This window comes from Heptranchias perlo, chromosome 28 (genome assembly GCF_035084215.1).
Source record: "Heptranchias perlo isolate sHepPer1 chromosome 28, sHepPer1.hap1, whole genome shotgun sequence".
NCBI classification, from domain to species: domain Eukaryota; kingdom Metazoa; phylum Chordata; class Chondrichthyes; order Hexanchiformes; family Hexanchidae; genus Heptranchias; species Heptranchias perlo.
This window is the reverse complement of record NC_090352.1, coordinates 5,791,685-5,804,303: the sequence shown is the minus strand read 5'-3', so window position 1 is coordinate 5,804,303 and position 12,619 is coordinate 5,791,685. Positions and strand designations below refer to the sequence as shown.

The 12,619-nt window shown below is 41.4% G+C and overlaps 1 protein-coding gene across 1 annotated transcript in view; it reads right to left on the bottom strand.

The window, feature by feature from the left end:
* Positions 1-6,020, bottom strand: part of srrm3 (serine/arginine repetitive matrix 3) — a 632,220-nt gene extending 626,200 nt beyond the window's left edge. Inside the window, exon 1 of the mRNA XM_068007973.1 lies at positions 5,814-6,020. The gene's annotated coding sequence lies outside the window, so the exon portion shown is untranslated. The remainder of the gene's footprint in view (positions 1-5,813) is intronic.
* Between the last annotated feature and the right edge of the window lie 6,599 nt (positions 6,021-12,619).

The following is a 12,619-nucleotide window of genomic DNA, read 5'->3' as shown; positions in this document are numbered from 1 at the left end:
CTGTTTGCGTCAACTACTCCTTGTGGTAGTACATTCCACATTCTTATGATTCTATGGGTAAAGAAGTTTCTTCTGAATTCCCTTTGGATTTATTAGTGACTATCTTATATTTATGACCTCTAGTTTTGGACTCCTCTACATGATGAGCTTGGAGAAGGCATAAGCAGAGATAGGAGAGAAACTAGAGAAATATGTGGGTTCAGGGGGGAAGCTAGGTTTGGTGGGCAAGGGGAAGGGAGGGATGCTGCAGAGGCAGCTGAATGGATGGTTTCAATCAGTGACAAAGAAACCCATGAGCTCCTCACACTTGAGGAGAGGGGGTTAAAGGAGACTGCTGGTAGTGGAGAAAAAAAGCCTGGGGTTATCTTTGCATACCAGGATGATCCTGGAGTAGTGAGCAGCTTTTGGCGAAGGACAGAGAGCAGGGTCCTATAGTGCTTGATGTGGTCCAGCCAGATGTGGCGACGAATGGCTAAACCATATACAAATTGAGTCTGCGCCCCTCGGACTTCAGGGAGCAAAGTTGGAGGCCGTACCGGGGGAGCGACCAGAGTGGGAGAGAGTAAAGGTTTGCATGGGGATAAGGGCATTTAATGCAGAGGTGAGAGAGTGATTGAGCAGACTGACAGCTGCAGAAATATCACAGTGAACTTGGGGTCAAAAGCTAGACAGTTAGGAGTTTGAAAGTGCCGTTGTAAGTGACTTGGAGGAGATTTTTTTCTTGGGGCAGACGCAGAAGAAAGTGGGGTTGGAAGGGAGAAGGGGGTTTGAGTGGTGAAAGATATAAGTGATCAGAGATGGCCTTTCCTGTGATTGAGACAATGGGAATAGAGAAGCCACGTGAGATTGCAAGATCTAGGGAGTGGCTGTGAATATGGCTGGAGAGTTTATATGGAGGGAGAGGTTAAGGAGGACAGGATGACAGTGAACTCAGAGGAGAGGGGGAAGATGATTTGAGATAGAGTTTGAAATCACAGAGGATGAAGAGTCGCTCAATGCAGAGGATGAGGGAGGAATCCTGCTCGTTGCGCAATTTCTTGGCCGGCGCGGACACGATGGGCCGAAGGGCCTCTATCCGTGCTGTATGACTATGACTCTATGAATGGAGTGAGGATATCTTGGTAGGAAATTCAGGGTGGGGCTCGGGTGGGCGTATGAGAATGAGGATTTTAAAGGAGAGATGAGAGGGATGAAATAAGGTGAGGTGCTCAATGGAGGTGCCAAAGGAGTAGGATGAAGAGGCCAAAATAAGATTTGGCGGGGCAGGTGATGGAAGGTACTGGAAGATATATGTCTCACCCCTGGTCTTCATTTTGATACTTGGTTAGGGAAGACAACTTCAAGATTTGCCCCGTCCATCTACAATCAGAAAAAATATTGTACTATTTTGCTACACAAACCATGAGCTGACTTACTAAGGCCTACATATAGCTTAATACATTGAGAAACTCATGCCTTCTTTAATAATTTCACCTATTAATTTTAAGCTTCAGACTTTGCAGGTGTATATTTGGCTTCCAGTGACATTGTAAATTTGGATTTACACATCTACGTCACTGGGACAAAAACAAAAGCGTGCAGGAATACTTACTTTTTCTCAAATTAGTTTTGCAAAATATTCTGGATAAGGATGAAACTTATGTAAAAGAGACAATATAAAAAAAAATGCTAGAAATATGAAATAAAGCATAAAACAATAGAAACAAGCAGCATTTCAGTGAAGAAAGTAAATGGCAGGTTAACATGTCAATGGGTTGCCTCAGAAGAGGTATACCAGAAATGTTCATCTTTCTTTCTTTCACATGTTGATTAACTTGCTGTACATTTCCAAATTTTCAATTTTAAGCAAGAGAACTGGCATTTATACAGCGCCTTTCATGACCTCAGATCGTCCCAAAGCACTTCACAGCCAATTAAGTACTTTTGAAGTGTTGGGAAATCCAGCAGTCAATTCGCACACAGCAAGCTCCCACAAGCAGCAATAAGATAAATGACGAGATAATCTGTTTTTGTTATGTCAGTTGAGGGATAAATGTTGGTAGGACTCGAGGAGAACTTTCCTGTTCTTCAAATAATTACATCCACCTGAAAGGGAAGATAGGGCCTCAGTTTAACATCTCCTCCAAAAGACGGCACCTCCAACAGTGCAGCATTCCCTCAGTACAGCACTGAAATGTCAACCTAGATTATGTGCTCATTTCTGGATTGAGGCTCGAATCCATGACCTTCTGACTCAGAGGTGAGAGTGCTACCACTGAGCCAAGGCTGACACCTTTTAGCAGAAATAGTCTATTAATTTATGAAACTAATTTTAATTTCAGAGCTTTAGTCATCAAGGTGGTCAAAATAATATCAATGTTGGCTTTTATACTGGATCCAATGTTTGAAAATCAGGATGGAACAACTTCTTCTTTGTGTAAAAAAATGTCTTGTGTGTATTTTATCCAGTTGAAACAAAGAAATACAATGAGGGGCTTTTCTTTTTCTAAATTACTCCATCCAAATGGAATTTAAAGGAAGCACAGACTGTGACGGCTGATAGCTTGGAATATGGCTAGGAAATGAAATATGAATTTTATGTCTTGCTTCAAATCACATCTCAACAATAATTGTTAAAAAAAAACCGATCACACATGTTCAAAAAAGAAAAGCACCAAACCTTTAACAGGCCTGGTGAAAATTCAATATGCCCAAGGTTTCAATTCGCAAAACACCATATAGCACCGAAGCTCATTTCAAATGAATGCCCTTGTCCCAACTGTAACCAAGAAAAGCTTAGATCTGAATATCTTACACAGTGTACAAACTATGACCTCAATCTGTCAGATTAGAGCTACTGCTGTCGCAAAATTAATGACTAAAATGAATCCTTCATTCCATTATTATTCAACATGTTATCTGGTACCTTAATTTAATACTGTACCACTGCAAAATGATTCTATTTATATGTAAATTACAAATCAGAAGTTTTAATCACACTCCCCATATCAGAAGTTATCCAAGCAACATATATTCTCAAATTACAGTTTCTTGTAAATTATATCTATATAAATATATTAGTAAATTTTGAGTTCAGTGATGGATGTCATTGCTGGGGGAATGGAAATTGTTTCATTTATTCTCTTGTCAGGGCCAACATCAAACGTTCCCAGGTTTGTTTTAATTCAGGTCATTCAGCCCCTCGAGCCAGTTCCACCATTCAATTAGATCATGGCTGATCTGTACCTCTACTTCATTTACCTGTCTTTGAATCATATCTTGATGCCCTTACCTAATGAAAACCTGCTGATCTCAGTCTTGAAAGCTCCAAATGTCCCAACATCCACAGCCTTTTGGGGAGAGCATTCAAGATTTCCACTACCTTTTATGTGAAGAAGTTCTTCCTGATTTCACTCCTGAATGACTTAGCTCTAGTTTTAAGATTGCATCTGGTCTTTGCAACATTTCATTAATCTATTCTATCAATATCCCTTATATCTTACCCCAGAAGAGCACTATTCACTATACCACGATGTCAAACTCAATTTACATGGTGAACCTGATCCAACATCCTAGCACTTAGTGCGGGCCACATTCAGCGAAAGTTATTTGGACACACTGGGTTAGAAATTGGTATGTGTTTTACTTTTTTTGGGGCATATAACGGGCGCAATCTATACCAATTTCTGGGCACGATGTCCTGCACCTAATCTGCACTGATGGTATGGCCACCACCATATTGGTCCTCACTGTTTTTAGGCATCCCTGACAGCTGCCTGTAAGCAGCGTTGGATCAATTTAAATATGCAAAGGAGGCCCGTTTCAGGATCCTTCTGCAAAATGTGTGAAAAACTAGGTGGAGCAGGTGCTGCGCAAACTCCGATTAGTTTTTCCAGTTCTACAGTGGCCTAAACACCAATGTGACATTTCTATTTCACACAATCATCCTCAAGACCTACTGAAATGGAAGGACACAAGGATGTTAATTTTGTGCCAGTTTATAACGAGTAGTAATTTTATGCCATTGACCCATGCTTATCAGAACCAGACTAGAGTGCCCAAACTGATTTAACCCAGGACATCTACAGATGGATAAATCTGAAGACCTTCACCCCACCAGTCTGGGCTGGATTCAAACACAAATCCTAGCAGTAAAAGGAAAGTGTACTAATTTACTGTATCACCCAGTCTCCCCCTTCCCAGAACTGCTTCAATTTCGCAAGAGTGTTGTTATTTTCTCGATGTCATGACAGCAGCGTAAGCTGCTGATAAGATACTGGTTTTGTGTCTCTTACGAACAGCTGTCCGATAGGTCACTGGTACAGGAACCAGCTGATTTTAAAGGTCGGTAGTTACGCAACAGCACCCGATTGCTGTACCAGCTGATAATACATTCAGCACATGCTTTAATCACCATGTGCAGCAGCGAGTTTAAACAGGCAGTCTCTGTTAAAGTTGGAAACTCCACAGTGCTGATCTCGGCAAAACTGTAACTTTAAAATCAGCAACAGGACCTTGGGGAGATAGCACGATGGGAACCTTGAAAAGGATATCATAAGCTGGGAACCTTGAAAAGAATATCACAAGCCGCAGGCATAGTGTAATAATAGTTACTACGGTCAGCTCCCCTTGGAGTTTTGTCCATTTAAAACAATAGTATTCACAATGAAACCATTTTTGTTTCTTGGTTTTGTCTATTAAATGTGATTACCATTATAGATATGACCATTATAAGTGAAGCTGACTGTACATTATAAAAATTATAAAATTTATGTTCCTGTGCTGAGAGACAACAATGTCCTTAACATGAAGAGAATATAAAACTCAAAAGCAGAATTTCTGTGGCTGTTTCGCATCAAGATGACTGTATATAAAACAAAGTTAGAGGAAATTGCTTACTCTCTGATTGCCTTAATTGTTTATTAAACAACAACAGCATTGTTTAAAATAGGACAAGTTTTATATTTGAAGTTTCAAACAGCAAGAAAATCAATGCTTTGGTGCTTCAGGAGTTAAGAGTTTGACACATTCCTACAATTTAAAATGTAATACAGATTTTTTAAAAATCATAATTAGTCATCAAACACAGATTATTCATAAAACAATTAAAAATCAGTTAGTATTTTCACTAACATTAATTGATGTAATGTTAGTATTTTCACTAACATTAATTGACAAACTATTTGTGATTTGTTTAATTTTGTAAGTAACAAACTTAAAGCAATACCAAATGAACCCTAACATTATAATCTGTGTTGTCAAACACTAACATTATAATCACTATGTTGCTTGTTTTAAATTATTCATTAGGTAGATTACCTTGGACAAGTTAAAAGCTCATTTGTTTTGTAGTTTTGTTCAGTGTGAGGACTGTCAGTAAACATCAGAAGAACTGTTTACAAAAACCAACACTAAACCGTGGCTTTTGTTTCTTTGTTCTCTCTGCACCTGCTGCAGTTGGCCAAGTTACAAATGCTAAACTCATAAACTACAGGAGTCGTGCAAATACAGAAAAAAAAAACAAGTGAAAATTACCAAAAAGTTGACAAATGTGGGATTGCTCCACAAAATAGCCTGGCACCAACATAATTATGAATTATAAATATGTATTTATTGTTCCAATTAAATCTTTTAAATGAGCCAAACTATTAAGTTAGGTGGAAATACGCAGTAATCTGCGGAGTTTTTCCTATAGTGGATGTTAGCAGCACAAAGGCCCGTTTGCTGAGCACAGTAGCAGCATCCCACTGGAGTTGCTCCCCATCCCTGCATCCTCCTGGGTACCACTCTCCTCCTCCTCCTCCTCCTCCTCGCTCTGTCCCACTCTCACTTACCGTGCGTCCGGGAGGCTTCAGCCGCGGTCCTCCTTCGATCCGAAGCTGCGAACGGCCGCACCGCCCCTGTGCATCCTCCCGATCTCCGGACTCCACGCTCCGAGAAGCCGCGCATCCGTCGCTATGGAGGCGGCTGCAGGTTGTCCTCCCCCCGCCGTCGACGAGAGTCGATCAAACGGGAAAGAGGTGTCGCGGTCACTCGAGGGGAGCGGGGAGAAGCGGGGGGGGGGGGGGGGAAGGGGGCGTAGCGCCATCTGCAGGCCCGGAGAGCAGGCACTCATCCCTCAATTTGCAACCTTTCCTCTCCTGAAGGTAAGGACCATGAGACTGATGCTGGGCACCCAAGCGACAATCTCTCAATTTAGGAGAAATTTAATAGGGTTTACTCCACCATAGAGCCCCATTTAATTAGATCATGGCTGATCTCCACCTCAACTCCATTTAGCCATCTTTACTCCATATCCTTTGCAACCCTTACCTAACAAAAATCTATCTATCTCAGTCTTGAAAGCTCCAATTGTCCCAGCCTTTTGGGGACGAGTGTTCCTTTTGTGCGAAAAAGATCCTGAATGGCCCAGCTCGAATTTTAAGATTCCCCTTTTCTTGATCCTCTTGCCAGAAGAAATAGTTCCTCCGTATCTACCCTATCACATCCTTTTAACATTTTAAACATCTCGATCAGATCACCCCTTAATCTTCTATACTCAAGGGAATATAAGCCAAATTTATGCAACCTGTCCTCATAATTTAACCCTCTAAGCCCCGATATCAATCTGCACCACATCCCATCCAAGGTCAATATAGGGGTAAAAGGAAAAACTGTGAAGGCATCAAAGCGAGTAGAATCCTGAACTGTATTGTTAAATCAGTAGAGTATAACGGCAGGACACCACATTCGAACTGTTCAGTGCACTGCTCAGACTGCACCTTAAGTACCATCTCCAGTTTTGGCCACTGAGACACAAGGAAAAAAATCAAGCCCTGAGAGAGGAGAGAGCTGTGATATCAATCCCTAGAATCAAATATTGAAAGACTAGAGAAACTTGGCCATTCATTTTTCAAAGAAATGATTGAGAGGGAAACTTGTATAGTTTGAATCTGCCTCCACCACCCCCTCGGGCAGTGCATTCCAGATCCTAACCACTCGCTGTGTAAAAAAGTTTTTCCTCGTGTCACCTTTGGTTCTTTTGGCAATCACCTTATATCTATGTCCTCTGGTTCTTGACCTGTCCACCAATGGGAACAGTTTCTCTCTGTCTACTCTGTCTAGACCCTTCATGATTTTGAATACCTCGATCAAATCTCCTCTCAACCGTCTGTTTCAAGGAGAACAACTCCAGCTTCTCCAGTCTATCCACATAACTAAAGTCCTTCATCCCTGGAATCATTCTAGTAAATCTCTTCTGACCCTCTCTAAGGCATTCACATCTTCCCTGGAGTGCGGTGCCCAGAACTGGACACAATACTCCAATTGTGGCTGAACCAGTGTTTTATAAAGGTTCATCATGATTTCCATACTTTTGTACTCTATGCTTCTGTTTATAAAGCCCAGGATCACATTTGCTTTCTTAACTGCTTTCTCCACCTGCCCTGCCACCTTCAATGATTTGTGCACATATACCCCCAGATCTCTCTATTCCTGTACCCCTTTTAGAGTTGTGCCCTCTAGTTTATATTGCCTCTCCTTGTTTTTCCTACCAAAATGTATCCTTCGCATTTTTCTGCGTTAAATTTCATCTGCCACGTGTCCGCCCATGCCATCAGCCTGCCTATATCCTCTTGAAGCCTATCACTATCCTCCTCACTGTTTACTACCCTTCCAAGTTTCGTGTCATCTGCAAATTTTGAAATTGTGTCCTGTTCACCCAAATCCAAGTCATTAATATATATCAAGAAAAGCGTTGGTCCCAGCACTGACCCCTGGGGAACATCACTGTACACCTCCCTCCAGTCCAAAAAACAACTGTTCACCACTACTCTCTGTTTCCTGTCTCTTAGCCAATTCTGTACCCATGTTGCTACTGCCCCTTTATTGCATGGGCACAGTCTTGATGATAAGCCTACCATGAGGCACTTTATCAAACGCCTCTTGAAAGTCCATATACACCACATCAACTGCATTGCCCTCATCTATCCTCTCTGTTACCTCATCAAAAAACTCTATCAGGTTAGTTAAACACGATTTTCCTTTAACAAATCCATGCTGGCTTTCTCTAATCAATCCACCCTCGCCCAAGTGACTGTTAATTCCGTTCTAAATTATCGTTTCTAAAAGTTTCCCCACCACTGAGGTTAAAGTGACTGGCCTATAGTTGCTGGGTTTATCCTTACACCCTTTTTTGAACAAGGGTGTAACATTTGCAATTCTCTAGTGCTCTAGCACCACCCCCTGTATCTATGGATGTTTGGAAGACTGTGGCCAGTACCTTCGCAATTTCCACCTTTACTTCCCTCAGCAACCTAGGATGCATCCTATCCAGACTGGGTGACTTATCTACTTTAAGTACAGCTAGCCTTTCAAGTACCTGTTTTTTAGCTCAACTATATGTTCCTTTACTGAGACTCTGGCAGCATTTTCTTCCTTGGTAAAGTACTCATTTAGTACCTCGGCCATCCCCTCTGCCTCCATGAGTAGATCGCCTTTATGATCCCTAATCGGCCCCACCCCTCCTCTTACTACCCGTTTACTGTTTACATGCCTGTGGAAGACTTTTGGATTCCCTTTTATGTTGGCTTATTCTCATACTCTCTCTTTGCCCCTCTTATTTCCTTTTTCACTTCCCCTCTCAACTTTCTTTATTCTGCCTGGTTCTCACTTCTGTTATCAACCTTCACCACACGGACTGCAGCGGTTCAAGAAGGCGGCTCACCACTACCTTCTCAAGGGCAATTAGGGATGGGCAATAAATGCTGGCCTTGTCAGCGACGCCTGCAGCGCATGAACGAATAAAAAAAACCTGACATCTGCCATAAGCCCTTTCTTCAGTTTTGTCTTACTCACTATATCTTTCATCACCCAGGGAGCTCTGGCTTTAGTTGCCCTATCTTTCTGCCTCGTGGGAATGTGCCTCGACTGTACATGAACCATCTCCTCCTTAAAGGCCGCCCACTGTTCAATTACAGTTTTGCCTGCCAATCTTTGATTCCAGTTTACCCGGGCCAGATCTGTTCTCATCCCATTGAAATTGGCCCTCCTTCAATTGAGTATTTTTACTTTAGAATGGTCTGTGTCCTTTTCCATAGCTATTCTAAACCTTATGATACTATAATCGCTGCTCCACTTGGCCCACCTCATTCCCTAGAACCAAGACCAGCAATGCGTCCTTCCTCGTTGGGCCGGAAACGTACTGGGTAAGAAAGTTATCCTGAACACATTTCAAAAATTCCTCCCCCACTGTGCCCCTTATATTATTATTGTTATCCCAGTCTATATTAGGATAGTTGAAGTCCCCAGTTATCACTACTCTTTGCACCTTGTCACCCAAGTGACAACATGACAAGACTCTACATCCCAAAAACAGCCAGCCTCATATTGTGAAGCTGAATGGACCACTGTTCCATTGTGGAATCCAAAAAAATATATCAGATCCTTGGCGCCAAAAGCACAAGGTCAAGGCAGAATGAGAAGCCATTTTCTGGTGTAAACTGTAGAGCTCTGTGACAGTTACAGTAATGAAGATTGATTTTTATTTTAAACTATTTATATGATCAGTGATTCATTATAAGACCAAAGCCTAGAAATTGGTCTTGATGATATTACTTGATGCATATTTAATATGCTCACATGATATCCCCCTGTCTGCTATTTTAACAGAACAATTAACCTGTTTAAACAAATGGCTTAATGCCTGTGTCAAAATAGCAGACAAAAGAATTTCAAGATAATATCATCAGAAAGAAAGACTTGAATTTATATAGCATCTTTCGTGAAATTGTCGCCTTAACTGCTTCTTGCACATTCATGGAGACATTACCTTTTAATGCAGTATGTTCATTTCGTGCTAAATTACCTATTTACTAACAGCTCTAAATTGGGTCCAGGAATGAAGGTTACTGATGGGACCCATGACTGATATTAGTGAGAACTACTTCAGGCAGTATCTGGCCCCAATTGTTAGATCTCTTTTTAAAAAGGAATTGGATAGATGTTTGAAAAAGAAGAATATTAACCAATACGGGGAACGAGCAAGAAAGTGGGATTAAACTAGATGGCTGTTATAGAGAGATACACTGACGCAGAATTTTTGGATTGAATGGCATGTTTCTGATTTGTAACATTCATAGAGTCATAGAGTCATACAGCACGGATAGAGGCCCTTCGGCCCATCGTGTCCGCGCCGGCCATCAGCCCTGTCTACTCTAATCCCATATTCCAGCATTTGGTCCGTAGCCTTGTATGCTATGGCATTTCAAGTGCTCATCCAAATGCTTCTTGAATGTTGTGAGGGTTCCTGCCTCCACAACCCTTTCAGACAGTGAGTTCCAGACTCCAACCACCCTCTGGGTGAAAAAGTTCTTTCTCAAATCCCCTCTAAACCTCCCGCCTTTTACCTTGAATCTATGTCCCCTTGTTATAGAACCCTCAACGAAGGGAAAAAGCTCCTTAGTATCCATCCTATCTGTGCCCCTCATAATTTTGTACACCTCAATTCTATGATTCAAGATGCAGGAAAGTGAATAAAACAATGCTCTCTCCTAAATATTGTTGGAGATGTTTTCTTTAAAGTCAACTAGTTATTATACACCTAAAGTAGGGAAGTCGCTCGTATTTAAATCATTCCCCCTAGAAGGATGTCAAGCCCTTGCGAGGGTGCAGGAGAGATTTACTAGACTGGTACCAGGGATGAGGGATTTCAGTTATATGGAGAGACTGGAGAAGCTTGGAAATATATCGCCGTTCCTTCATCGTCGCTGGGTCAAAATCCTGGAACTCCCGACCTAACAGCACTGTGGGAGAACCTTCACCACACGGACTGCAGCGGTTCAAGAAGGCGGCTCACCACCACCTTCTCAAGGGCAATTAGGGATGGGCAATAAATGCTGGCCTTGGCAGCGACGCCCACATCCCATGAACGAATAAAATAAAAAAGCTGGGGTTGTTCTCCTTAGAGCAGAGAAGGTTGAGAAGAGATTTGATGGAGGTGTTCAAAATCATAAACGGTTTTAATAGAGGAATTAAGGAGAAACTGTTTCCAGTGGCAGAAGGGTCGGTAACCAGAGGACACAGATTTAAGGTGATTGGCAAAAGAACCAATGTCATGAGGCGACATGAGGAAACGTTTTTTTACGCAGCGAGTTGTTATGATCTGGAATGCACTGCCTGAAAGGGCGGTGGAAGCAGATTCAATAGTAACTTTCAAAAGGGAACTGGATAAATACTTGAAGAGAAAAAAAATTACATGGCAATGGAGAAAGAGCAAGGGAGTAGGACTAATTAGATAGCTCTACCAAAGAGCTGGGACAGGCACAATGGGCCGATGGGCTGAATGGCCTCCTTCTATGCTATATCATACTATGACACTCTGATAAGCAAGGATACTATCAAAGAGGATAGGAGCCTGTGCGTGGTCCATTAACATTCCATATCACAACAAAGTTTTCACAACATGTATTAACAAGGTCCTTAAACACAATTGACTAATCGATCCAGTGATGCAAGATTTTGGGAACTCTTTATGATGTTTCCTGGCATCGGAGGCTATGCCAAACAAAAGAGTATGGAAAAATACTAACGGTGGTTTATTAAACCCCAAAGGGGTTTTGCCTATGTAACAATGGGGGTCATAAATATAAGATAGTCACTAATAAATCCAATAAGGAATTCAGGAGAAACTTCTTTACCCAGAACTTGCTACCACATGGAGTGTTTGAGGTGAATAGTATAGATACCTTTAAGGGGAAACTGGATAAGTACATGAGGGAGAAAAGAATAGAAGAATGTGCTAATAGGGTTTGATGAAGTAGGGTGGGAGGAGGCTTGTGTAGAGCATAAAATCAAGCATTGGGCTGTTGGGCCGAATTCCTGTTTCTGTGCTGTAAATTCTAAGTAATTCTAAGTAATCACTGCTATTATCAGCTGTGTTAATGTCTTATTTCATTACAGATTCTTTCACACTCAGTGATATGTTTTTATTGCAGCTAGGTCTTGGTAAACGCAAAACTATTTTGCCACGGAATTTTATTCAGGGAGCAGGACTGCAGTTGAAAAACAGACATTTTACAAATTTCAGTATCATAACCCAATTACCTGTTCACTCAACAATTCAATCTAAATGGAAACAGCCCAACTTTATAGTTTGCTTTTATTTTTGTATAGCACTCAGTCTTCCTTCCTCTCAAACTAACAGGCTTTTAAAACCTAGACACACCAGTGCTTAATCATTACATTCTCTCTTCTCTTGTCTTTTATCTTGGGCTTTCAATATAAAAATAATTTGCTGTGGGGAAAATCACCGGCACATATTTTAATTTTCAAAGCTGATGGCTCTTACAAACCGACAGTAGCCAAGATTTTCCAATCGGTGCTATCTTAGCTCTGCCGTTAACCAATTTATTTTAAACGGGTTGGTCCTGGTCAATATTTTTATCCCTCAACCCACATCACTAAAAAAACCAGATTACCTGGTCATTATCACATGTGGGAGCTTGCTGTGCGCAAATTGGCTGCTGCGTTTCCTACATTACAAAAGTGACTACACTTCAAAAGTATTTCATTGGCTGTAAAGCGCTTTGGGACATCCTGAAGTCATGAAAGGCTGAGATTGATAAGATTTTTGGACTCTAAGAGAATCAAGGGATATGGAGAT